The following is a 26,152-nucleotide window of genomic DNA, read 5'->3' as shown; positions in this document are numbered from 1 at the left end:
AAAGATAAATGGAGGTAACAGAGCAATAATGGCCCGAGAGAACGAAATTTTGGAAATTAAAAACTGGAAGGAGAGCCTCTGTCATGGTCTGGACTGCTGACTGTCATTCTGTGCTGATAATTCAGTGTGGATTAGTTATTGAAGAAATCCCAGCAATAAATGTAGAGTTTACCTGCTCTTCACTGAGGACACGGAAGGATTAGAGCTTTATTTCTTATAAAATTGTAATGAATGGTCTTAGCAAACCTCATTATTGTTGTGGTAATTGTTACTGTAATTCTGGACAAGGTATTGAATGCATAAGAAGAAAAGTACCCTTTAAAAATTATTCTTATTTTACTTTGAAAGCTTTGGTTTTTCTGTTGCTGTGCAGAAATTTTAGGACTATTCTTGGCTATTCCATACGTTTGTTTTGATTTTTTTTCCTTCCTATATAGAAAATACATTCTGTTCTGCTCGTACTGAATTATTAGACATATATATATATATATATATATATATATATATATATATGCACACCCATGGAAGCTGCTGCTTTTGTATTGCCAGCTCTGGAAGAAACCTGGTGAACTGGACTTTATTTTTTCCTGCAATTCAGTCTGCCCAATGAATTGCACAGATTCCTTGGAAAACAGTTTCTAATAAGATTCCCACGACTTTCTGAAAGCACAGAACAGCACAGGCAACAGGAGGTGTCTAGGGGGAAAATTTATCCATGGAACAAGTGTGAAGTGATTTTTGCCCAGAATGCTTCCCCAGCCTGGGCTAAATCAAGGCTTGTAAAGGAAGAGGAGACTGAAAATGAAAATGCATTTGTTAAAAGGTCAGGGGACAAGTTTTATTTCCATACTTCTTGTGCAGGTATGAAAAATGTACATGATGGGCAGGGTTCTGCACTGTTGTGGATAACTGGGTATTGCTGCTCTCTGTTAAGTTTTTGGTAACTAAATCCAAATTTTTATCAGAATACATAAAAAATATGTTTTCATTACTTCACTTCTAAGGTGGTTCCATACATGTGTTGTTCAAAACAGAGACATACATTTATGCTCACTTAATGTCATATTTGGGAAGTTGAAGCAGATTCAGTTTGTTTTTCCTGAAATTTTAACTTTACTGTTATATCAGCTTTTTTTCCCCTAGAAAACACACTTTTATTGAAAGACATAAAAGTACAGAGATGTACAATGAAAAGTGTTTACAGATGTCTTTACTCCTTTGTTACTTTTTAATATGATTTTTTTCTTTAATGGATTCTTCATTGGATTCCTTTATTTCTTTGGGATATTAAGTAGCACCACAAAAAAGTTATAAAGAACTTAAAAAGTTCAAAGGAGAGTTTTCAGTGTGTTTGATCCCCCTTTATGTACAGAGATGGGGTCCAAGGCTATGAGGAGTTTACAACACTGAACCCTCTGTTTTCATATTGTGTTTCTGCTTTTTGGCATTAAAGCTGAGTTGTGCCATTTAATGCTCTCCTGGAAAGTGCAAAATTGATATTTTGTGGTGATTTAGGATTGGTTTAGAGCATGGCCAGGAAAGGCAAGAACATATTCTTAGGTACCAGGAGCTCTGGGCTTCATGACCTCATGTCAGATAATTTTCCTCAAAGATTAGGAAAGAAAATTGGTGGGATGAGACTCAGTCAATTGTATTCGTGATCTTAACACAGCCTCTCAGGCTGTGCAAATCTGTATAAATCAGGACTCTCACAGAAAACCCAACTCTTAGAGAAATTACTTTATTTTCTTGTTAGTCTTCATGCATGTAATAAACCCTTTTGTTTTTATATATATATAATATATATATAGATATATATAATAGATATATATATATATAATATATCTTAAGATAAATGCTTTTATTTCATAAGAATGCAGAATTTTGGGCTCCTAGCTCTATTCTTCCCTTCTCTTCCTCCAAAATAATCTTTTGGGATTCGGTTTGCTGGGTTTTATTTCTTTCACAAATATTTTGTTCTATACTGATTTATGTTGCGCTGACTTAAGCTCAAGAAAATGATGGGCACCTCTGCAACAGCCCTTTAACCTGAAATTCCCTGGCTCTCAGTCACCTTGAGAGCTCCAAGACAATTTATTTTCAATTTTGCTGTTCCTTCAACTCAGTTACCTCCTGTTACAGCTGTTTCCCTCTCTCCAGATCCACTTCCAGGCTCCAGCTTTTCCCTTTGGAAGTTGGAGATGATGGTGGTGGGGCTCAGCACTGTTCCTGGGGCTGCTCTTGTGGGATTGGGATAAATTACTCCAAGATGAGAAACAGGAATTCACTTTTTGGTGTACAGCTGGGAAATAGCAACTAGAGGGAAGAGGTTTGTGCATTTTATTTACAGAACAGTAAAAATCATAGGTAATGCTTGAAAGGAATAGCTAATAGGTAATGATTCCAAGAAAGATAAATAAATAACTCTTGGTTTAATGTTTTTTCTTCTTACAATTCTATTTTTGTACAGAAAAAGAAAGCAGATTGTCCTTGACTACTTCAGCAATGTTACAAAAGAAGTGATTGTTTTAACATACATAAAAACAAATATAGAAATAAAGACAAGTGCTGGCTAGATGAATGAGGGTGGTTTTATGGGATATTTTTTCCTTTTTTATGTCAAAGGCAAGCCCTGCTTGTCACTCCGATGTTGGATTTTACAGACAGGAGATCAGTGTTTGCAGATTACATATTTAAATCTTAACAACACTGGAGTTGTTCAAGGGAAACTTAGGAAAATTAATAATCTTTGAAGATTATGTGCACTCTTGTTACTGAAAATCAGCGAGCTAACCTGTATTCCTCAAGTTATACTGTAGATCAGAGAAACAAAAATACAATTATTTTCAGAGGTCATCCTAAAGTAGAACAAATTAAAAAATATATATATTCATGGCAAATATACTAATTGGTGTATAAGCCTGTAGTATCTCCAGATTATCTTGTGTAAATGACAGTGTTGCCCTCAGTTTGTTATTGAGCCCAGCCTTGGATATTTGGATGTAATCACCAAAACTCATAGCACAGACACTCAGGACTATTGCAAGGTCTAGTGATAACTGTGAATGCCTTTGTATCTGGAATTCTTTGTTCTGGCTTCTGTAACTCTTTGAACAGGTAAGGTGAAAGATGTAGAAAATCTGAAAAACAATGGGGCATAAATGATAGAGGGACATTAATAATTAAATGCATTGCAAGTTTAAAAAAAAAAAAAATTCTGCTACAGCAATTCTTAATGATACCTTCCATGGGCCATTTAAGTCAATGAATTTCAAGTGCAACCATTTGTGCCAAACAAGGTTAAAATGGCTCAAAGAGTGACTGTATTTTAATGTGCTATAAAGGAATTAAAAGCAACCAGCAGTCCATAAAAATACCATCCTTCAGCTCAGAATGCTCCGGCCATTTCCAGGGAAAGGTTTAGTCGATCCCAGGACAATAACTTAACTGTAGAGCTGCAGTAGAGGTTGATGTAATTGTAGAACTGAGGCTTTCTCAGTTCAAATTCCAGTGTTGCCAATTCCTTTTGTAAGAAATGAAGCTTCTTCACTCTTTAAAGATTTATTGTATTTTAAACTTTTCTATTTACTGCATTCACTGATAGCTAATTTGTCTAATTCCTGGTGACGTGGTTTTCAGTATTTAGTTTATTGAAAGGGATACATCACATCCATTTCCTTTGTTTGTCTACATATTTACAAATAATTTACAATAAACAGTGATTGGTGTTATATGTTTCATTCTAGCATTGCAGTTAACCCCTTGAATGTCAGGATTTTGCTGATGAACAGTATTTTTATGTGTTGCACTGCTTCAACGCTCTGAGCTCACCAATACTTTTGTCCTCCCAGTGGTAATTTAATCAGGTAAAACCCATCAGCAGCAATTCAGCCCAGATATTTGATTACCTCTATGTTGAAAGAGAATGTGGCTTTTTTTTTTTTTTTTTTTTTTAATAAATGGTTTTAGAATTGGATTTAAGTCTCAGATTCAGATGAGTTACTGCTTTTGGAATGGGGCAGATTGTGTTATCACAGAGACATTTACCATTTGGTGTCCCAGCCATGGCATCCCTCACAGGCAGAGGGATTGCAGTGCTGTGTGTAGAGTTGGCACAAATGTGGTCCCATCCTTCAGGTTAGGCCCTGCTAGATCCTTGCAGCTGAAAAATCACATTTGGGGAAATGTGCTTCTCTTGATGGGAATCCAGAAAGGGAAAAAAAAAACTTCGCCAAAGGAGAGTGAACATAGAAGGGAAGCTGGGTGATCCGTCCTCCTTCACCTTCCCCCCTCTGATCCCATCTTTATCTCTCCTCTACTTTGTGCAGGACCCTGTGCTTGCTTTTGAAAGAAGAATATTTTTCAATTCCAGTTCTTCCTAATTGTCTCTTTTTATCATCAAATCCTGCCATATTTGACAGAAAAGACAGGGGTTTTCTCACAAATTTCTTCAGAGCAACAGGAAGTTGGGAGGAGTCAATCTCAGAAAGTGAGAAAAATTGCTTATGTGTTTGTTTTTTTTTTTAATCAATTTTAGGTGTTTTTTTTTCCCTTAATTTCACCATAACTGCTCAGCATCTTGTTCTGAGCAGCAGCAGAGGCACTGTATCTGTCAGGCTTAGGAGGCAGCTACAGCACTGATATTCTTGCTTTCATGTTTCAGCAGTTATCTTTGCAACTAGAAATGACAGAACCTCTTTTAAATACCATTTAAAATAAAAGCTACAATTCTGTAGACATTGATGACAGTCCTGTGGGAAAGATTGCTACTTACTGTGAAAATATGGCTTTGTTAAGCTTCAGATAAGAAATGAATGAGATTATTAAAGACAACAAAATGGGTTCATTCCTTTTTTTTGTTATTAATGAATGTGATTTGATAAGTACATGGTAAGTTTTGGAATGACAGATCTGCTCCTGACACAGCAGGCTTTATACAAAATGAAGATTAACATCAAAAGTAAAAGAGAAAATCACAGAATCATGGAATGGTTTGGTCTGGAAAGGACTTGTAAAGGTCACCCAATTCCAACCCCTGGGTACCTTCCAGTAAACCATGTTGCTCCAAGCCCTGTCCAGTGTGGCCTTGAACATTTCTAGGGAAAAAGAGGAAAATACAGTTTCTTGTTGTCTGGACCTTTGGGTGATGGGTGAGGTGTGCAGCACATGCATTTCCTTACAGTGTGCTGATGGTGGGAGCTGGGCCTTGAAGCAGTTGGGAGAGGGGAAGTAGCAGTGCTCCCTGTACCAAAAACAGAGTTAGAGTTTTTCCAAGGGATGCTAAATTGAGAGGCAATGACCATAAGGACGTTTCAAAGGTGAGAAGCACAAAGAAGAAACAGACAAGCTACACATTTTAGAAGAATGGATAAACAGAAGGACTTTTTGAGAGTAGTCACCATTTATTAGTCATGTACAAAAGGAATGAATGAAGTGTGTGTTTATTACATGCATTACTTACATTACTATTGAGTAAGAAATATGGAAGAATAAATTACAAATGCATGGAATCTAAACTAGATTTTTCATAATGTGAAAATAAAACTACAGTTGAGTGCATCCTCCTAAATCTAAGAGCAGAAGGAGAGTGGGAACAGAAGAACATGATTAATCTTTAACAGTAAACTTTTTTCTTGTCACTCTGAATCAAAGGCAACCATGCATCAGATGTTGAGATTGAACTAAATAAGTGATAAAAATGCATGATTTGATGGAGTCAGTGAAAATTACACCAAAAGCCTCTATTCAGTTGTCTTTAACATTGGCTGGCTAATCCCTCCCTCACTCTCCTAGCTAAATTTTGAAAATTAATACAGAAACAAAACCCACTTGAATTAAAACAGTAGAGAAAGGGGATTTTGAAATGACCTTTCTGTAAAAGTAGGGTACATCCCATGCAGGAGGATACTGCATTGCTGTAATTGGATTTAGGGTTTTGCCTTTGAGGAACAGACTTGGAGCAGCCATCACTTTGTTCCTACCTGGATGCTGTACCATCACTTGACAGTCACCTGTTAGCACAGATTAAAGTATTATTGCCATCAGAAAATGGAGCACAGCAAAAACCACTGAAGAGATGAGAATTCACCCAGGCAGTGTCAAACAAATGTTAGGTCTTCTCTCCGGTATTGCAGTGATTTAGGAGGTGATTCTGTGATTCTGTGAATGCCACCGGAAGTTAAAACTGTCCGAGACAAAAATCTGTGTTTCTAAAATAGTACCTGAAACCTGAAGATTTTAGCTTGGCTTCTTTATATCCTTCTATCCACTCAACATATCTCATGACACAAAATTATTAAGGCTTATAAACAAAAGCTGCACTATATTTTTATGGTATAAAGGTTTGCTTGGGGGGGAAAAATACCTTGTAGCTGTCTCCCATAATACTTCTGTTTTCCTGTGAGCCAAGACAAAGGAGAAAAGGACAAAAGCACCCACCAACAAAACCCTTTCTGCAGTGTCTGTTTAACAAAAATGGAACATAATTATATGTGTGGATTGAAAGAAACTGAACTTCATATCCCATATATAGAGCTGGAGCCCATCTCTGGTGATAAATTAATTCCAGCATTCTCTCAATTTTTCCTTCCCGAATTGCTGAGTACTTCAGAGAGTTAGTGCCGTGAGCTATGTCGGCCCAGTAAAATATTTTTGTGCCAACACTAAATTATACTGCCTGTTTGTTGTCTACAAATTCATGAGTTATACTTAGAAATACAGTTTTACCCAAGAGGTTAACTGAATTCTGTGAGAATCTATATTCTTCCTGAAATTGCTAGAGATTTGTTTGTAAGAAGATAATGTGCTGCAGCACATGCTCTGGTTTTTCTGTCTTCTTAGTGTGGAGATAGAGAGTGAAATCAGGATAAATCCTCTAGCTTGCTTATAAAGTTCATTGTGGAGGAAAGACATAAAATTGTGGATACCCTATGGAGTAGAAAACAAGTTTAATGTACTACAGTAAAGGGCTTGACTGTGGTATGTATTCCTTCTATTTTCTTCAATTGCTGTTATAGGATATTCATTATGACCTTAATAGCTTATTGTGCTCGAGAAAATTGGCTTAATGAATAACGGAATAGGGATCTGCCCTGGCTTCCTGGTGCAGCCTGAAGCTCAAGTCAAAGCCTTGTTTGTCACAAGACAAGCAGCATTTAAAAAAAACCTCTCCATTCAGGATCATTTATTCACATTCTGTCTCTTAGTAGTAGAGTTGTAACAGTCTACTCTGTTCTGCTTTTGTGGTAGATGCCATCATTTCACTCAACAACAGCAGGAATGGGGTAAAAAAAAAATTGAAGTGTCTGCACATATGTATTGTGTGTCATCTGAATGTTTCATGCAAATTTCTTAACTAAATAAAACTGCAACAAGCAATGTGAGAATGAGCTGGAGCTACAGCACTGATGCACTGGAGTGCACTTCTTTCTAGTTGTGAGATAACTGAGAAATGATATCATGGAGTTGCTGAATGCTTTAGGTTGGAAGGGACCTCAAAGATTATCTCATTGCAGCCCCTCTGCAGGGACACCTCCCACTAGAGCAGGCTGCTCAATAATATCTGCATTTTAAATCAACTGGGGAAGCCACCATCTCCTTATGTGATAGGTAAATCTCTTATTCCAAAATCTGGAATTGGAAGGTGTTTCTCCTGAATTCTAAGACTGTGGCATGTGGAGGGGAAAGAGAGCATCGTGGATGGAGTTGGAGTGTGAGTGTCAAGGCAGGGTCATGTCCTGTAATCACTTTTTATAATGAATAATCATGTAATCATTAATTGTGATTTCATGTTGGTATCAGCTTTTAATTTGCTTTCACCACATGCTTCCTGGCAGCAGAGACTGTGCCTGGCCCACCAGGTGTGGAATCTCCTGGAATGCCAGGAATGGGATGGGTTAACACTCCAGCATGTCCTAATGTCTTCCTACAGGTGGTTTGCTCCCACTTCCCTATGGATGAGCAGCATCAACACCTGATGATGGTTGTGTGGTTGAATCTCACTGCTTTCCCTGTGTTCTGATCCCTCATGACATTGCTGAAGTCATGTCTGATTCTCAGTTTCCTAATGTGAAAATAAATAACAATATTCTTCTTACTAGCTGGCAGGTTCTTTTCCTTGCATACAAGAATCTGTTGCTTTCTCCAGACTGTGGAAATTTTTCCTGCTCCTTTCAAAGCTCTGAGAATGTTGTCACACATGGTGGCGTCGTCACAGCTGACTAAAGACACTTAGCATCTCTTTGGGAGATGATGGGGAGAAATGAGGCATTTTCTCCATCATATGTTAGAGAAAACCCATTAATGTCAAAAAGTGAAGCTGTGGTATTCATGTGGTGTCTGCAGTGTGAGGGCTGTGCCATCAGCTCTAGGGAAGCTGCCTCTGGGAAAGGGAAATGATGTTCCTTAAGAACAGTCACAGTATAAAAGGATGTGGGTGGTGAACTGGATTCCTTCAGCCCTCAAAACTGTGATATTGTTATTTTAGACGGACGTGTAGGTCACGATTTTGTTGTCCCAAATGTTGTGATGCTTCCTGAATCATGGAATGATAAAGTGTAACATTCCTGCTCTTTAGCACACGGCAGGAAAAAAATCTGTGTTTGTTAGGATGGGAGTTAGAATTCTAAATACAGCCCCCCTCATAAAAAAAAAAAAAAAAAAAAAAAAAGTATATATATAAGATATATGAATGGGAAAGTAAAAGCAGCATGATAAATAGCTCTACTTTTAGATTTAATTTTATATCCATATTTAGCACACTTATTCTGGTAACTAATATTAAAGTTTCCATTTATTTATCAGTGAATGAGGGTTTTTTTTTAGTGTGACTTTTAATTAGCCGTTGGGGGGAAATTGGAAAAAAAAAATCACACCTAAATTTTCCAAGTGTGGAATTATTTGGAAATTAAAAGAGGCAAAGTCAGCCACTGTTAACTCTGTGTTTCACATGTATATTTCCTCTTCATAAACAAAGTAATTTTATTAGTCTCTTGGTTGTCTTCACTTCCTCCCCTCCATAAGACAGAAAAAACCCCAACTGTCAAGTTTTTTTTTGTTTGTTTGGTGTTTTTATCTGTTTTTAATATCTCAGAGCCAGCTTTTTTTAAATCTCCAGGTATATTTATTTCATGTACCTTCCCACCCTTGATCTTTTAAAAAGTGAGACAGTCGTTGGTGATACCTGGGTGATGAAAACAGCTGTGCCCTGCAAATGAGCTGATGATTGTTGCTGCAGTTGGGTGGAGCTGGGAAACTGAGGCAAAGCTTCAAATTTCATATGAATTTGTTCAAGTAACACATAATACAGGAATACACATACCCCCAAAGTTGCTGAAAAACTCAAACAGGCAGAAGTGGAAAAGTAAATAATGATTAGATATGCTGAAATGACCTCTAGATGTGTTCAGGTTTTTGGCAGAATTATGAATTCACTGGGAGACAATTCTGTGGTTTTTAGGAGATAGGAATTCTCCATCCCAGATTTTCATCCCCTGTATTTGAGTTGCTTATTCCTAAGATGTTTATTGCTAGACACCAAGGCATAAATGTAACCATGCATTGTGATCCCATAATAAACAGTTTTATCTGAGAGATCCCTGTGTCCCATTTGCAATCAGCAGGAGCAAGCACTGGAATGTGTTTAGTGCACAGTGGCAGGGATGTCAGATTGTTAACAGCAGCTTGCACCCAGGAGCAGCAGAACAGGTGATTCACAGCTAAACTGAACTGGAGAGAAAGAAGAAAATGTCAATGTAAGTTGAATTTTCAGACAGGGAGTGTCAAAGCTTTAGCTCATGGAGTGAAGGGTTGTTTTGAAAAGTTGACAGTGCTTAAATCCTCTTCCCCATTGTATTTTCCTACATTCTTTTGGTCCACTATGAAAAATGTACCTTGTTGGGTCTTTTGTTTGTTAATTAGTTCAGGAAGTTCAAGGATTTAGTTTTCAGCATTAATTCTTACACAGGAGGATCTGCAGTTCTGTGGCTCACTGTGCTTTTGATCTTGGTGTAAGAGTCATTATTCAACTTAAAAACATTGTATTCTACTTTTTGGTAAAGTGTGGTTATTTTTTCTTTCACTTTTTTTTTTTTTTTTTTTTCCTCTCCATGTTCTTGATAAAATTGACCAAGAGGTTTGGCCCCTACCTCTGCAGAATCCAAGCACATGCCTGCTGGGTGAGAACAGAAAGCTGATGGAGAATGTGAAAGTAGTTTGCTAGAAAAAGTAAAAGGGAGAAGGAGGCTAGATATAGAAAAGAAATATAGATGGTGCAATTAAACAAAGATTGAAAAAGAGAAATGAGGCAGAAGACTTAAAGGAGGAGGTGAGATGTAGGTGAGAAGAATGTCACACATTGTTTGTAAATCTTCAGCTCTGGCAGCTTTTTGTTTCAAGTATGGGGGAAAAAATTAAATACATGGAATATTGCTCAGAACTGGGCTTGTTATCAGACAGAGAAGAAAGAAACTGCTTAGTCCTGCTTTTCCATAAAGAGACTGTAAAAATCCATGAAAAGTATTTTGAGGGCTAAGTGTAAAATGATCTCCCTATGAACCAGAAAGCAGTGCTGAGAACTGCACAGATGGAAACAGCCTTAAACCAGCAGTACCCCAGGTAGCAAATTTTTGCATTCTGTATGTCATGTAACAGTGTTTGTTAATTTACCCTTGACTATCACACCAAGTTCAATTTGCCCTTCATTATTTCAGCAGTTCAGGATTTAGAGTTTGTTAATTCTCATTTTTTGTTTGCCACTTGTCTCTCTTTGCCCAGAAGTGGAGCAGGAGGGGAGCAGGGAGCTGGAGTGGTTGATAACTCCTGATGTCTGCAGATGGTTGTGGAGCCTTTCCAAGGCCTGTATAGATCAGGAGAGAGACCAGAGCAATTCCAGGCATTCCTTTTCAATGCTAGGTTGGAGAGATGAGTAAATACAATGCTGCTTTGTGGATGTTTCCTTTTTATCTGTCATTTTTAGGAGTGGGAAAAGGTATCAGCTGTCCAGAGATTCCTGTGTGACTGATATTTTCAATTCTTTGTAATAACTAACCAGTGTTCGACCAGCTTTCATCTTTTTTTTGGATCAGGTATCTTGAAGGCTGATTCCCAGCTGATCTTCTGCTGTGTTTGACAAGGTGTTGCTGTGGTTGGAACATGTCTAAATGCTTGTGTTTCCTGGTACTGCTGGTGGAGGTGGTTCTGGAGTTTCTCTGTGTTTGCATCTCCAACCAGGCTGGTTTAAGAGCAGTTCCAGCAGAGCAAAAAGTCACAACGAGATAAAAATGGGCAAGAAGAAAGCAGCAGAATGGTTGTGGAGTGCCTACTTCTACTCCTTTAGCAGCAGGGAAAAAACAGGCCAGTTACACCAAATGAAAAGAAAAAAAAAAAAACAAAAACAAAACCAAAACATAGGTTTGCTGGTATCACTGCTTAGTGTCTAATTTTTTTTTTTTTTTCTGGAATGATTGATACAGGCATTGATTGTATGTTTTATCATGTTGAAATTCTCCGCAAGAAGTACTGATAGAGACCAAAGAGACACTGGGCCATGACGTGCCTGCCAGAAGGGGCAGGACAGGTTTGTGCACAGGGAAAATTGGAGATGTGAGGGAGAGAGGAATACAAGAGCTCAGTCAAATTGCATTTTAGGATTCCCAGGTCCCCAGGACTGGCTGAGAGATGAGGCAAATGGTGTGTGGAGCTTTTGGGGAATCACTTATTTTGGCTTTTCCAAAGTAGGTTTGGGCAGCCTTGACCTACCTGCGCACTGAGGCTTGTCTCACTTCGTTGTGTTTTGTTTTTTCCTTAAAAAGCAGCGCTTGAACACAATCTAGTTACTATTTTTAGGGAACAAACAAGCCATGAAACATGTTAATGTTCCGTGGATCAATAATGAGGGATTTCAAGCCTAAAAAGACAAGAGTCTGGTTCTCTTTCAAGTTGGAATGGTGTGCAAAGGTGAGGTGACATTTCCTGTGCCAGTCTGCATCACAAGGGCTCCTTAGAGCTCACCCATACAGAAGTTTTATAAGGGGCTGGATGCAGATGATCTTAAATTGCAGTTTTTCAGTGATTTTATAATTAAACAGAGAGTAAAAATGTGATTTGAGGTCAGTAGGTCATTAGTTTTCCTAATGGATTTGACTGTAGGTTTATATGACTTCTTTACATTAGGAATATAGGAACTGCCACTTTGCATTGGACTGATAGTCTTTCAGGTCCTCTGTACTCCTGCAACTTTCATTACTTACAACATTTTTGTAAGCATTTTTTCCCATAATTTATTCTCTATTTGTTAGAAATGGCCTTGAAATGAAGGCCACCTCAAGGTCATGTTTCAGACCTTTTGTTAGTGTTTATTTGTGATCCAGAAGAGGAAGCATTCCCATAAAATCTCATTGCTTTTTACCAAGTCCTGTATAGCTGAAGGTTAAAAAATAACCAGGTGATGCCTTGATACTCATATGTGCTCCTCTCTTAATTGATTAGACAGCCTGATGATAGAAAATGTAATTTATCTAATGTGTTTCTCAATCTGTAAAAACATTTCAATAATTAGAGCAGTGGCTTAGTAAAGGCTCTGTTCCTGCGTCTCACAGAGATGAACATAAATGGACAATGTGTTGCTGAAAGAAATATGAAAGCAAGCATTCACAATTAAAAGTTCGAACAGGTGTTGGATTGATTTATTTTTTTAAGGGAAGGATTCTCAACTTGGCTAATATTTAGTTCCAGAAATATTTTTTCATCCAGAAAAGGATACACTGGCAACTAAACTCAGATAATTTGTTTAATTCCCATGCACAAAGCCTTCAGTGCTTAAGTAGTAAATTTGTTTGGAATCAGGGCCCCTGGACTGTGTTCCCACTGTAATTTAGAGATTCATTTACTTAGATAAGGCACTTAATCTCCCTGGGTCTGTTTCCCAATAGTAAAAGAGAAATAATAAACCTCAGAAGTCTTAATTATGGGTGTCTTGTTAGGTTTAATTAATTTGTAAGGGATGTTAATGTCACCATATGAAAACTGGCGTGTGGGTGAAGTGTGTGTGTGTATAATTACATTTAACTCACACACACACATTGTTAACAGAGCTCTGTGAGGGCTGCAGGGCCAAGCAGGCAGGAGTAAATATGAGTTTTGCTTATGGACGCTCCCTTGTGACCTCTCATTATGGTGAATATTTAATTACACCATCATCTGCTGTCATCCCAGCAGAAAGCCTGTCTCATTCACTTCACATCAGCTGCAGATTTTCACCTCCTTTAGCCAGGTCGATTCCCCTTCCCCATCTCCAAATGCCTTTGGGAAGCTCCTGAAGGAATAGCTGTGCCCAGGTATTTTTTGTTATTTCAAGAGCAGTTCCTTGGCATTCAGCAGATGGATGTGTGTGTGAAAACAGTGGCCCTGACTTCCCAGTGGCAGATCCATTTCAAGAACCAGTTTCCAGCTTGGCTGGCAGGAATCCAGCACTGAGGCTGGCAGAAGGTTTTGCCCAGCTGGGGTGTGAGTGGGGCTCTGCAGCTCCAGGTGCCTGCACGTGAGTGTTGCAGTAGCAGGCACTGAACAGATGCACCCTGGCTTTGGAAAAGATCATGAGCTGACCCATTGTGTGTGAGTCAAAGAACAGTAAGACTCGCATCTGTTACAACAATTCCTGTTTAATTTCAGGTCTATGAACCAGGAATTTTGTGCCAATGCTCGTTTCTTTCTTATGGTTACTCCTGAGAGAGAATAACTCTTTCTATACATGAGGGGGTGACATCCATATTTCATGCTCCTAGGAGCGACTCTTTTATATTCAAAAAACTGATGAGTGAGACAATTGTTTTCTAAAATTAGAAATTCCAGGAGATCCATGGAAAAATCACTGAAGGCAATAAAATGCAGTTGCAGGATTTATTATTGCAGACTTTGCATTGTATTTCCCCAAGCTGTTGGGGTTCACTGATTGTTTTGAAATACTCTTTCTAAAGGCTAATTTTGTTTTAAAGAGTATTTGTTACTGAGGACTGCAAGTACAGCTAATCCATTATCCAGCACTGAGCTAAAATACAGTATTTGTAGTTTTAGGCTGTGCTGTATGCTGAACACCTTGTGTTCAAATGTTTGAATTCAGTGAGGCTCACTGAATAAACCCTGCTTCATTCAGCTGGGAGGATGGGTTATGAAATTAGCAGAAGTGCCATCATTAATACCTATTATTCTTGTGCTTCAGTGGAAGATAACCATGCTCATTGCTTTTCCAAAAATAGAAGTGTTTTTCCAGGACACAAATTACAACTTTTTTTTTCTCTTATTCAAAACTATTCATTATTATGAAAGTAACAAGGAAAATATATTAGGACAAAATTGGTATTTGTGTTCCATAGATTGAAACTTCTTCAAGAGCCAGAATTTTTTGAGAGGAAGAGAGCTGTTAAATTAAATTAAAATATTGCTCATTTTGCCTTGTGACTCAGACAACTCCCATAGGCTTTTTTTTTTCAAGCATTATTTAATTTCTAATTTAAATAGTAGTTTGTTCTTAAGACATAGGCTGCATTTTAACTCCCCATCCAAGGCACACCTTGGACTCTGGTGAAGCAGAAATAAATTATAGCAAAGACAGAAGAATTAAAGGAATATCTAAACAGAGGAGTCAGGATTTTTTTCATCCCTCAGATCCACTTGCATGGAATGAATTTGGGATTGTGCAAAACCCTTTTCCCATTCCAAAGCATCTGGGATGTGAAGCATGCCATGAATTTACGGGATGAGCTGCTGCTGTCACAATCAGTTACAGTGGCTCTGTGCTGGTCATCTGAATTTATGTCACTCCCTGGTTTGGAGCAGTGTCACCATCATTTCCTGTCCTCTTCAACTGAATTACACATGTTCAATAGAACTCAAGCATGCACTGATTTGGTAACCCCAGGTTTCTGTTTCTTGATTTGCCACATACCAAAGTAGCTCCATATCTGGGCTGTCATAGATCACGTGGGTGGTGATGCTGGCCTTCATTCTTCAGGCTTCAATTCTGCCATGAAAGAGGATGTTAGGATCTCTTCCTTAGAAAAAAAAAACTTAAAAACCTCCAAAACAACAAATAGGGCAGAAGCATTTAATGCAGTTAATAGCTGATATGTCAGCTTAATGTTTGATTTTGCAGCCAGAGATAACAGTGACTTCAAAGGCCTTGTAGCCAGGAATGGAGCTGTTAACTCTGCAATGTTGATGAAAGCTGTGGAAGTGTCTTTGAATGACGTGAAAGGTGAATTATACAGCACATATTGGCTGAAGTATTTAGAGTTGTCCAACTGCATTGTGTGTTTTTCTGCTCAAATAGCTCCAGGACTAAGATTTTGAATGATTACAAAAAAAAAAAAACTGAAATGCCAGAACCATAATGAGTGTTTTAGAACTGACCTTTATAAGGTAGTTTGTACACAGATTGTTTTGACCAATCAGACTATTTTAAATTCTCAAACCAGTGTAATAAGGCAGGCCCTGTGTTAATAATGTGATAGACACTACCCATCGGTACTCATTTTTAAAATCCCTGAAAACCTGTAGCATCTATGTGCTAACAGTCTATGAGAAATTTAAAAGTATAATCCTCCCAGGTGCTGAATAGTTGCCAAGTAATATGAATGTATTTCTGTGGCTCCAGTGAGCCTCTCTGTAATGCTGTGAAGTAATTGTGGGTGCACAGGATGTGGTTTGAGTGATGAGAGAAATTTGTCTGAGCCACTGAGCTGGATGCTCACACGCAGCAAGGTCCACGAGGGATCATGTCTAATCTTGAATGTGCAGATGGTGAGGATTAGGTGTGAAAGGATGTAAAACCCAGCAGAAGCTGGGGACAATGAAGTTCACTATAAATCTATTGAATATTTTGAACTGCTAGGTGAGAGCTGAGTAAAAAAGGCAGCAAGAGGTGGCATTTTATTGATTCAGTGGATGTATTATTTAAATAAATCCTACTTAAAGGCAAACAACTCTTTAATGAGCATCTGTGGCACCACAAATCTGGAATATATTTATTAAACTGATTGGATTCACCATGTAACCACTCCTTGAGTTTCCTGGATCTTGGAAATTAATATACACCTTAAAAGCTCAATACTGGAAGTCTGTATGCTGCCAAACGTGTTTCACTTCCTCCTCCTCTACCAACAGACTTGGAATGAAGAGTGGACCCAAAATAAATTAGAAAATCTGAGGGGTCAGTAATGAAAAGTAAAAAAAAAAACAAAAACAAAAACAACCAACCAACCAAAACTAAACAAAAACAAACAAACAAAACTAAACAAAAACAACATCAAAAAAACCACAAAAAACAAAACCAAAATAAAACCAATTTGTTTTAGACTTCAAATTGCTTTATAAGAGATTGAATACTCATATCTCAGGAGGACAGAAAGGTGGTGTGACCTGCACAGCATCACTCAAAGGCAAAGGGAAGACCTGGGAATTGTGTGCCTGTTCCTTGGGTTGCACTCTCTGGAACATTGCAAGGGGTAATTTGGTTTAGCAGGGTTTACCAGTGGAAAATGTCCCTGGTACTGGTCAGCTCAGTGGGAACTGGGAGGGCTGGAGAGGGGGATTGAGGAGAGAGAAGCATCCAGGACTTCTATGCAGGGGAGTTACTTGGGAGCTGAGGAGAGACAATGCAGCAAACAGTTCCTTTGCTAAACTGACTTTTCTCCAGAAAAATAAAAAAGATTAAAAATTGCATTGCTCCAAGACTTTGGAGAAGTGAAAGAAACCAGGGGCATCATGGCCTGGACAGCTGACCTGAGCTGGCATCATCCTGGTTTATAAATTGGGGGAGTGTGCTGGGAGGGGCTGGGGAGTGGGTGCTGAGCCACTGCATTGTGCATCACTTGTGTTTCTTGGGGTTTGTGCCTCTCTCTTTTCATCATCATCATCATCGTCAATTATTAGTAGTAGTATCAATAATAATAACAACAATAATTTCATTTTATTTCAATTCTTCATCTGTTCTCATCCCAAGCCTTGGGTTTTCTATTTTTGGGCTCCTCCTCCCCATCCCTGTGGGGCAGGGCAGTGAGTGAGCAGTCCCAAGGTACTTTGTTGCAGGCTGAGGTTAAACCATGAAATTTCCATAAAGACTCTCTTTAAAATAAAACTTCTTACAAAGTCTTGACAAAAGAAACCTCTTTTATTTTTCCCTCTTTTCAGAAGATGCCAAATTGATGGTCCTGGTAAATAACAAGCTCCAACCACAGATTAAAACAGTAGAAACCATGGATTATGATGCTAATTTCCATACTTTGAGCTTTAAAATTGTTTAGGACTTACTGTTTAAGCACAAAAGTTCTTCAGATAGTGCTGCTGCTCTGAAATTTTTATTCTTTCTCCCTTCAGCTTGAAATGGCAAGTTAAAAATCAGTTCTCCTGACTAACTTCTCTTTGTAGATGAATCTCTGCTGAGGGTTCATACTGTGATTCTCATACATTATCTAAAGACATTTGTTCTTCTTCTTTCCTCGTTTTATGTATTTTTATGTATAACTATTGACTTTAATGGAGCTGCTCCCAGTCTTCCCTGCATGCCTGGCATTTATTTTATTTTATTTTATTTTTTCTTTTGCTTAGGCTGTATTGTGAAATGAGAATAAAGCCACCAGTTTGTTCTTTGAAAATATCCAGTATTATTGCTATTTATTAGAACCATTATGAAAACTATGAGCTAAATGGAGAGGATGTGAGAAGAATTCTAATTTTAGTGACACATAGAATAGAAGCATTTGGGAAATGGTGGCTTTCACCCTGAGGATCAGTTTGATTGTTCCTATGGATATGTATACAAGCTGATTCAATTATTCTCATTTTAGTATGTTGATAAATATGTTATTTGTGGCTAAAACTGATTTTTTTTTTCTTCTTTCAAGGACGCCAGGATAAATTATGAACTTTGTATGTCTTCTTCTTTAATGTAAGAAAGAAGTGAGTCCTATTACAGACTTTTCTTTTTTAGAGCAGAGTGGTTTTATGCATAGAAATCCTATGCTTTAGGGATTTATGAAACCTCAGCTTGTACATAAATCAGGAAAATACCAGGAAAATGTTTGACTTGTGTCTTATATACAGGCACATCCTCTGTATGAAAGAGAGGTAATTTTTATTTTGTGAGTTGATCTGTATTGCAAACCATGAAACCTTGGCTGTCCCATAGCTTGTTCTTCATGAGGCCAACAGAGAGACACCCCACAAATGAACTTGCTGGCAGCACCAAAGTGTGGCAGCACTCAGACAGAGCCCAGCTGCTGTTTTAATTGGATGAGAGCTTTAATGAGCAAAGTGAGGTTAATGTACAGCCCCAGCTTTGCAGCCCATCAGATTGACAGCATTTCATTTTGCTGTCAGTTACCCAAATGTGGTTTTTCTTCCCCCTGCTCCTCTCATTTTAAGTTTTGTAGGAGTGGGGGGATGCAATTGATATGCAGTCAAATCGTTCCTGACAGAGAGATTTTAAAAGCTTTTCGATTGGATGTAAAGAAGGAAACCTTGTCTTTGCAGAGTCTGCTCAGCTCATCCATCTGCATTAAGCGTCTTAGAGTTACGCTGAGCAGAAATGACACCTTAAAGAAGACTAAGTGCTGCTTAACTTTTTAATGTCATCTTGGGAGGTCTGAAGTTGAGTATTTTCCTGGTTGTGGTATCACTCCACCATTTTATGAAAAATAAAACAGTACTTGTGTTTTTAATAGTGGATTTCTCTGTTGTTCCTTGTGCACCACAGAGAGGGGAGTTTGTGCCTCAGCTTAGGGAGTGAAAGCCTCACACTGGGAATCAATTGATCTGTCCTCAAATATCTATTTATGAGAGAATAAATAAAGCCAAAAAGAAGTCTCTCACATTTCTCACCACCAGACCCCCAATATTGGAGCCTTGTCTTTTAATCCTGCTTCCAAATCCATGAAGATTGTCATTAAAATTAAGGGTTATTTTTGTCCTGACACTTCATGATGGGCTGTTTCAGAACCCCAGTCTTGTTACTGTCAGGAATTTTTTATTTTTGAGATTGTGTTTATTCCTTGTAAATTCACACAGGATTAATTTTCTGCCAACCACGCCCTTCATCTTAAATCTTAGTCTGCACCATTCTATTTCATATCTTTCAGCAGAGCAGTTTTACAATGGCCCCTCCCAGTCTTCCTTTTGTTACAACTGCATAATCCCAGCTATTTTAGCTTCTTTTCTGAAGCCCTCCTAACTCCTTTTTTTTTCCTGCTTTGTTCATTCAGATTCCTCTTTTCGAAACATAAATGACAAGAGGTGTTCCAGATGAAAACTCTCCACCTTACTCAATCCTATCAATTATTTCCTCTCTGTGCTTGCCCGACACTCCTGGTATTGCACCTGCCTTATTCACAGGTAGATTAAACTTATTTAGAGTAATGGATCTTCCCTCCAGTACCATTTGCACCTGATGATTGCCTGACTTAAAACAAATTCTTACCAGTGGTCCCTAGATTAAGCAGCTGAGCTTCACACTCTTCATTTCTAACCTGTGTCATACATTTAAACCTCGTGGTTATCCAGCTCTTCACAGTGAGAGGCGTTCAGATTTGTGCTTTAGATTCTGTCCAATTTTTTCTGCATAATCAAATTTCCTGACTGCCAGTGTGGATGTGTGATTGTACTATCTTCTTAGTCTTGTCTTTCCTTGGACATGCTGCAGCATTCTGCAGACTGAAGCCAACAATCTCCTTTTTCCTAACCCTGACATTATTATTTTGTGCTCATTCCCATTCCCATTCTCATTCCCTCATTCTCATTTTTGCCTCATTACTGACCCTGTTGCTTGCCTTTTTTTTTTTTTTTTTTTTTTTTAATATTCAGTTTCAAAACCCATTTTAAACCACAGCTCATCTTGGACTCAGGATATATGAACATGGGTATAACCTTCCTGTACACTCTTCTTAAATGAAACATATGCAAAATGGAACATTACTTAAAGTCGTTATTTGTATTTAACATTAGCTTCAAAAACCTCATCTAATTTGACATTTCTGCCTCTGAGTTATACTTAAAAGAAGTACAGAAAAGGTCTATGATCACTTAATGTGCAGTGGAAATTACAGCTAAGAATAGTGCAAGGAAGTTTTGCTTTGGAGAAAGATTTATTTGAGGGGGAAAGTACTTAGCTATTCACAAGGAGCTAGGTCATGTAAGTATTAAAGTTATTTTCAACACTATCAAATTCAAGGTTAAAAGCTCATTCAACTCTTTTATATTAAAGGTAATATTTATAATATTGGTTACATTGGATTGTGCTGCTTGAGACATTTTAATATTAACAAGGTAAATGCTACAACAATGGTACCTCTGAGAAATATGTAATATATGTCTGTGCTCCTAATACAATTCTTACTGCCATTATCTACTTTATCTCATTTCCATTAAAGTGATGGATATTAAGCAATATGAAATAGAAATGGCCATTTTCTCTATTTTTCTGCTTTTCTAGCTGGCAGTAGGTAACTGATGAAAATCTCATTTTATCAAGCACATTTTAGATTTCAAAACTGAACTGTAATGGGTGAATGGCAGGAATAACAGTAACAATGAGTTTGGTCATTAGTACATAGAGATAGTCAAGGGATTTTATAAGGGTGTTCAGTAATTTGCTTGAGAAACATGACAATTCTTGTAGCCATGCATAATTTAAATACTTCTTTGCTGTTTTTAGCCATGTGGCAAATAGATAGGAAACTTTGTTTTATGTAATCTAGAAACAAAAGCTGATTTGCTGTCACAGAACTTAAAAATCCAGATGAAATAGTTTAAGGCTTCCTTCAGTTCAGATTTACCCTTTCATCATCTTTTTAAAGAACCACAGAATTACCTACAGGGCACCTTAAAAATGACCCTGTCCCTTATACTCATTTAATTGCAGAATACAATAGTTCCCCAAAAGTTGTTCTGCCAGCCTGCCGAGGTCTTTTCCAGACTGACATTACTCATGCTGTGCTTAATGTGTAACTACCCATCTTTTTTCTAAATTATTTTGAAAAATAAACAAAGAATCGTCTCTCACAGGATGTTCCCTATATCTCCAATGGGGTTGCAGTTACCCTTTGTCCTTGCTCCAAGAAGTTTTCAGATATCTTAAAATGCCCTGAACAGATTCAATGCTTTATCTGAGGGTCTCTTCCCTATCCCCTGTCACCTTTCCTTTGGCATAGTTTGTCTCTCTTGTCTCTCCTAATTCTGCAAAATATTGGAATTGACTTTTCCAGTCATGGCAATGGCAGATAACTCCCAAAAGTGATTCCTCTGAAGGTGTGATGCAGGGGTGTGCAGATGTGAGATTCTCCTAAAAGCAAGGAAACAATGATTCTTTTAAAATTCATGTGTACTTTTTTCCAATAGCCACTAAAAAAAAAAAAAAAAAAACACACAAAAAAAAAAACCCCTGCAATTTATGTAATTACCATGTTGCAGAGGAAACTTCTAGGGGAAAAAAGAGAAATTAATATGATCCATTAGTATGCAAAGCTGTAACTCAATACAGTAAAAAGAATTCATGGGCTTGTGATTGCATTCAGTGCAGTTAATTGACTCTCACTTCTTTATTACTTATTAACTCTGAATAAGATTTGACAAAGGCTCATACACACTCACACATATTGGTTTTATTAATCAGTAATATTATTTTGTATTGCAGTTAAGCCCTAAAAAACCCCATCTGTTTCCTCAGCTCTCTGTTGCTATCACCAGGATAAGAAAAGCTTTGAGGGGTCAGGAGCCCTGAGACCACCCCAAATACTTTGTGAAGCAGAGACACAACTCTGTTCACTTTTGTTTACCTCCAAAGTATTTAAAACCCTTTTATTCTGAGTCATTTGGCTGTGGTGTTTGTTTGTAGATGATAAACAGGACTGAGAGGAGCTACAAGCCCAGAATGTCCAACATTGCTGAGCATAAAGCCTTAGGAAATAAGTAATTGAAAATTGTAATTGACTTCACATAATTATATCCTTAATTTTCAGAACATTTGTATGTTAATCCCCAGGCAAAAATTGAAATACACTCTTCTGGGTTGTTTGTTTGTTGCAAAGGCAGAATATTAAAAAAACTTTTGTGTTATTCCCTTGCCTGGCTGTGTTCTACAGGGTTGAAATTGTACAAATATAATGTGCTGGGACAAATCAACAGTGAGTACCACAGCCTCCCTGCTATTGAAATGCTGGAGAGCTGCCAAACAAACAAAAATAAATCATTTTATATGACATTATTTTGACTACTTTGACAAAAGGGAAAAGCAACAAGACATTAATTACAGGGCTCTGCCAAACTCTGCCACTGTTAGCAAAGTGTTCTAACTCTCCTTTGCAAGAATTTGATACTGAAATGGTGCCAAAATCCATGTGTACCTTTTGGGTGCAGGTCAGTGCCATCAATCTGGAAATTGCTTCAGGATCAGTATACACAAAAAATATATATGTATACACAGGCATACACAAAAAAATCAAAATATTTTTCTGATTTATGAATCCCACTGTTCCACCACTTCCTAAGATTTGGGAAAGACTATGTGGGCAAATTCACTGAAGGCTAAACTGAGGGATAAGGACAGAAAAGAATTTGCCTGGGTGAATTCTTCATCCTCAGCTTTTCCCTCTAGTTTGTCCCCATTCAGCTCTCCGGGAAATTGATTTTAAACAGAAATCTTTTCAGGATTTGCCTTATGTCTCTTTTGGGTTTTGTCTTAAATGCTTGGAATTGAAAGCTGCTTTTTGTTTATTTGTTAGTTTGAGGGATTTTATGTTTTTCCTTTTTTTTTCCCCTCTTCTTCTTTCTACCTTAGCCTTTTCTGAAATGCAAGATTTAGTTATTGGTCAAAGGTGAACTCTTTCTTTACACTGTGTTTTAGCAAAATCTGGGCTAAAATTGGGACAGTTCATTTCTTAGAAAAACTAATTCTGTCTCTCCCCAGTTAGTGAAGAGGTTATTCTGGGAAAGCTGTCACAATTCCATGAAGTGCTTTAAATACTCCTTCACTCCATCGGCTTTTGGCCAAGTTGTGCTCAGGAGTTCCGATGGTGAGGTAGGAGCGAGGGTGTGCTTCTAAATCCAGACTCTTATTGAGGGAAAGGAGAGCTCTTCACCTGAGAAATACTCCCCAACAAGGGTCTGAAAGGGATGTTAGGAACTTTAAATGGTATTTGAACAACGCAGTTCCCAGGAGGACAGATCTCAGAGCACATTTATCCACTTCCTTTTCCTCTTGCTCGAGTGCCCTCCTGTGTCAGGGAGACAAAAGCCAGGCCAGGCTGTGTGGTGAGTTTCAGACAGTGAAAGCATTTTGTCTGATTTTGTGCTTGTTGTCCTTTCTGCTTGGCTACTTCAGGCCAGTGGGGCTTGAGGTAAACAAGGATGGGAAGGATGTGCCTTTCAGCTGACCCAAAATCTTCCTGCAGTGGCATCATTCCAAGCATTCCCTCCAGCCTTCCCAGCACCAACTGGCTTCAGGATGTCCAAGAATTGGGTTGTGGTCTCTTTAGGGCCATGGCAGGGTCAGAGGGAGGGGGAGCCCTTCCTCCACCCCAGTTTGGTCACTTCAGCTCTTTAGCACAGATTGAGAACAGGCTGTTCCAGTGCAACCACACAGAAACATCTTTTTGCACTTTTTTTTTGCCATTGGTGTGGAGGTGTTTAAGTAGAGGGGAGTGAAACAGAGCCTTGTACTTGGGAGAGCCTCCCAAGCTTGAGTGGGGCTTGAAAATATCTTGCTCTGGGACTGAGCAACAAATGTGAACGTTAAAGAACCATCAGCTGAAAAAAAACCTGGTGGATTTGAGCTGATTTTTTGTTTCTACTTGTAAGTTTTTAGGCTAAAGAGCTCCTGCAACTCCTCCTTCCTAGGTGGGCTCTATATTAAAAATAGGCATTCTGAACATGCACTGAGGGACTCTGAAATCCAAACCACTTTTTTTTTTTTTTTTTTACCAGAAAGGAGAAAGGGACAAACCTCATTCAAATATCAAGAAAAGCAAAAAACAGTTTAGAGAAAATGAGTGGAAAAAAATCCACAGGTGTGTTAGAAACTGCAAAATGACATGACACCCTCCTCAGGTGAAGCTCAGGGAGTTCTCTGCTGCTGATTTCTGCAGGTTACACCCACTGTGGTATAGAGAGCTATGCAAAAAGTTATGCCATTGCCAAATAATTATGGAAGGTTATCTAATATCCTGAAAATTATGGTAGGACTCAGGTAATTTGGATCAAAATATATAAGAAAATTCAACAAACAATAGAAAAAGGGTTGTAGGATGAGCAAAGAATTGTGAGAAGTGATTAAGATGTCAGAAATACACAATGCTTTTAAGTGAGAATGGAGAGATGAGTGGAGTTAAAAGAATTTGTTAAACATATTTGAATTATATAGATTGAAGCACAATAATTGATTTTTTCTTGTAGTCTTGCATTGTGGAACAAAAGCAGAGCAAATCACTTGAGCTTTGTGTAAAGACTTCATGGGTTTTTTTTTCAATCTCTTCTGTTCAAAGATCCTGATATTTACTTACAATCAGGACTCAAATTAAAATCTGCATAGAAAGGTCTGCTTTTCCCTAGTGGCAGATTAATTACATGATACATCGTAAGACTGACTGTAGTACCAAACCTTTATCTTAAATATATTTTTTGTATATATATTAGGTAGAGAAAGAAGGCAATCAGAGTCAATTAATTTTGTTTGGATTTCCAAAGGAAAGGTAGACAGCAGTGTTGAATTTAATTGGCAGTACTGAAGTTGTATATGTCAGTGCATCCTGCTGTCCAGAAACTAAGAGCTGAAAGACTCTCATAGTATTTCAGACTGTGAAAGTATCTTGATGGCAATAAGTGGACCACTCATCTTTTAATTAACAAAAGAAACATTAAAAAAAAAACCACAGGTATTCCTGTAGTGTCTCAGTGTGGTGTGTGGGAGTCTTTGAGACTGACATGTCTCTGCCTGCTCCATCTGCAAGAGATCTGCAAAACCTTCTCCAGAGTCAGCTCCCTGCAGGGCCCCTGACAGCTCTGATGGGCACCGAGCCTTCCAGCCAGCTCCTGTCCATCATGGAAAAGAGTCCTTAGAAAGGAAGAGGAAGGGAATCCCATTCAAAATGCTGGATAAGTGCTGTCCTGTTGTTTATTCAGGTTAGCAAATGCAGTTCCATAATGGCTGAGGAGAACAGATCTCGTAGTTGGGTCACCAAAAAGGGAGGAAGAAGGTAAAAAACTTTTAAATTAACTACAACCCCCTTAAGCCTAAAGAGGGGAGTCTTTTCTTCCTGCCTCAGTGGCTTAGGGCCACTGTTGGATACCTGGGGCCAAACTGTAAGGAATTCACCCAAACAAGGTATGAACCAAACCTTCTCTGTGTGCATAGAAGCTCACCCTGCAGCCATGTAAATCCCCTGAGATCCAGCTGTGCCTTATAGGGACTGTGGTAAGTCATGGGCAAATGTGTGGAGATCCCAAGGATTTAACCTTAAACTCTTCTCATCTGGATGTGATGGGCTTGCTTTTTAATTTCCCTTCAATTACAGTCCTGCCCCAGGACCTGCTTATTAATGAGAGGATTCTGACTGATCTCATTCTGGGAATGTGTTTCCCAGGTTTTCGAAATTTTGTCTCACTGAGGATGGGAAAGGAGGAAGAGATCCAGAGGGGGCAGATTTGGGAACTTGCTAAGGACACTGCCAGGGTTCTGCTGTTATCAGATGTCCTAGGGTGGCTGTATGATGCCTTTATCCCCAATCGTCTGCCCTGTTTATGTTGAATTTGTCTCTCTTGGAGTGGCAAGAAGTCCTATTGTTTAATATTGTCTAAGTTCTCTTGTGTAATAAACAGGTTTTTTCCACTTTTTTCCTCCAGAGGTATTTTCTCCCGAACCGGCTGGGGGGAGGGGCCAATTGACTCTGCTTTCCTAAAGGACCCCTTTTGTGGGGGGGAGGGGAATTCTTTCCCCAGACTTGCCCTGAACCAGGACATCAGAGAAACAGGACAGTGCCTCTAAGTTTCCTAGCTGGGTGTGCAGAGCATTTACTAAAAACCTCCTGGGTTATTAAGACATAACTTGAAAGAGGAAACAAAATCGTCATCTAAGAATAAGAAAATCTTGACATAGTTTAATAGAAATGATTAG

General features: G+C 38.4%; 1 protein-coding gene across 17 annotated transcripts in view; it reads left to right on the top strand.

Annotated features, from left to right (window-relative positions):
* CTNNA2 (catenin alpha 2) overlaps positions 1-26,152 on the top strand; it is a 459,487-nt gene that overhangs the window by 190,947 nt on the left and 242,388 nt on the right. The window lies entirely within an intron of this gene.

Source organism: Vidua chalybeata, chromosome 4 (genome assembly GCF_026979565.1).
Source record: "Vidua chalybeata isolate OUT-0048 chromosome 4, bVidCha1 merged haplotype, whole genome shotgun sequence".
Lineage (NCBI taxonomy): Eukaryota > Metazoa > Chordata > Aves > Passeriformes > Viduidae > Vidua > Vidua chalybeata.
This window is presented reverse-complemented; position numbering and strand designations above follow the sequence as displayed.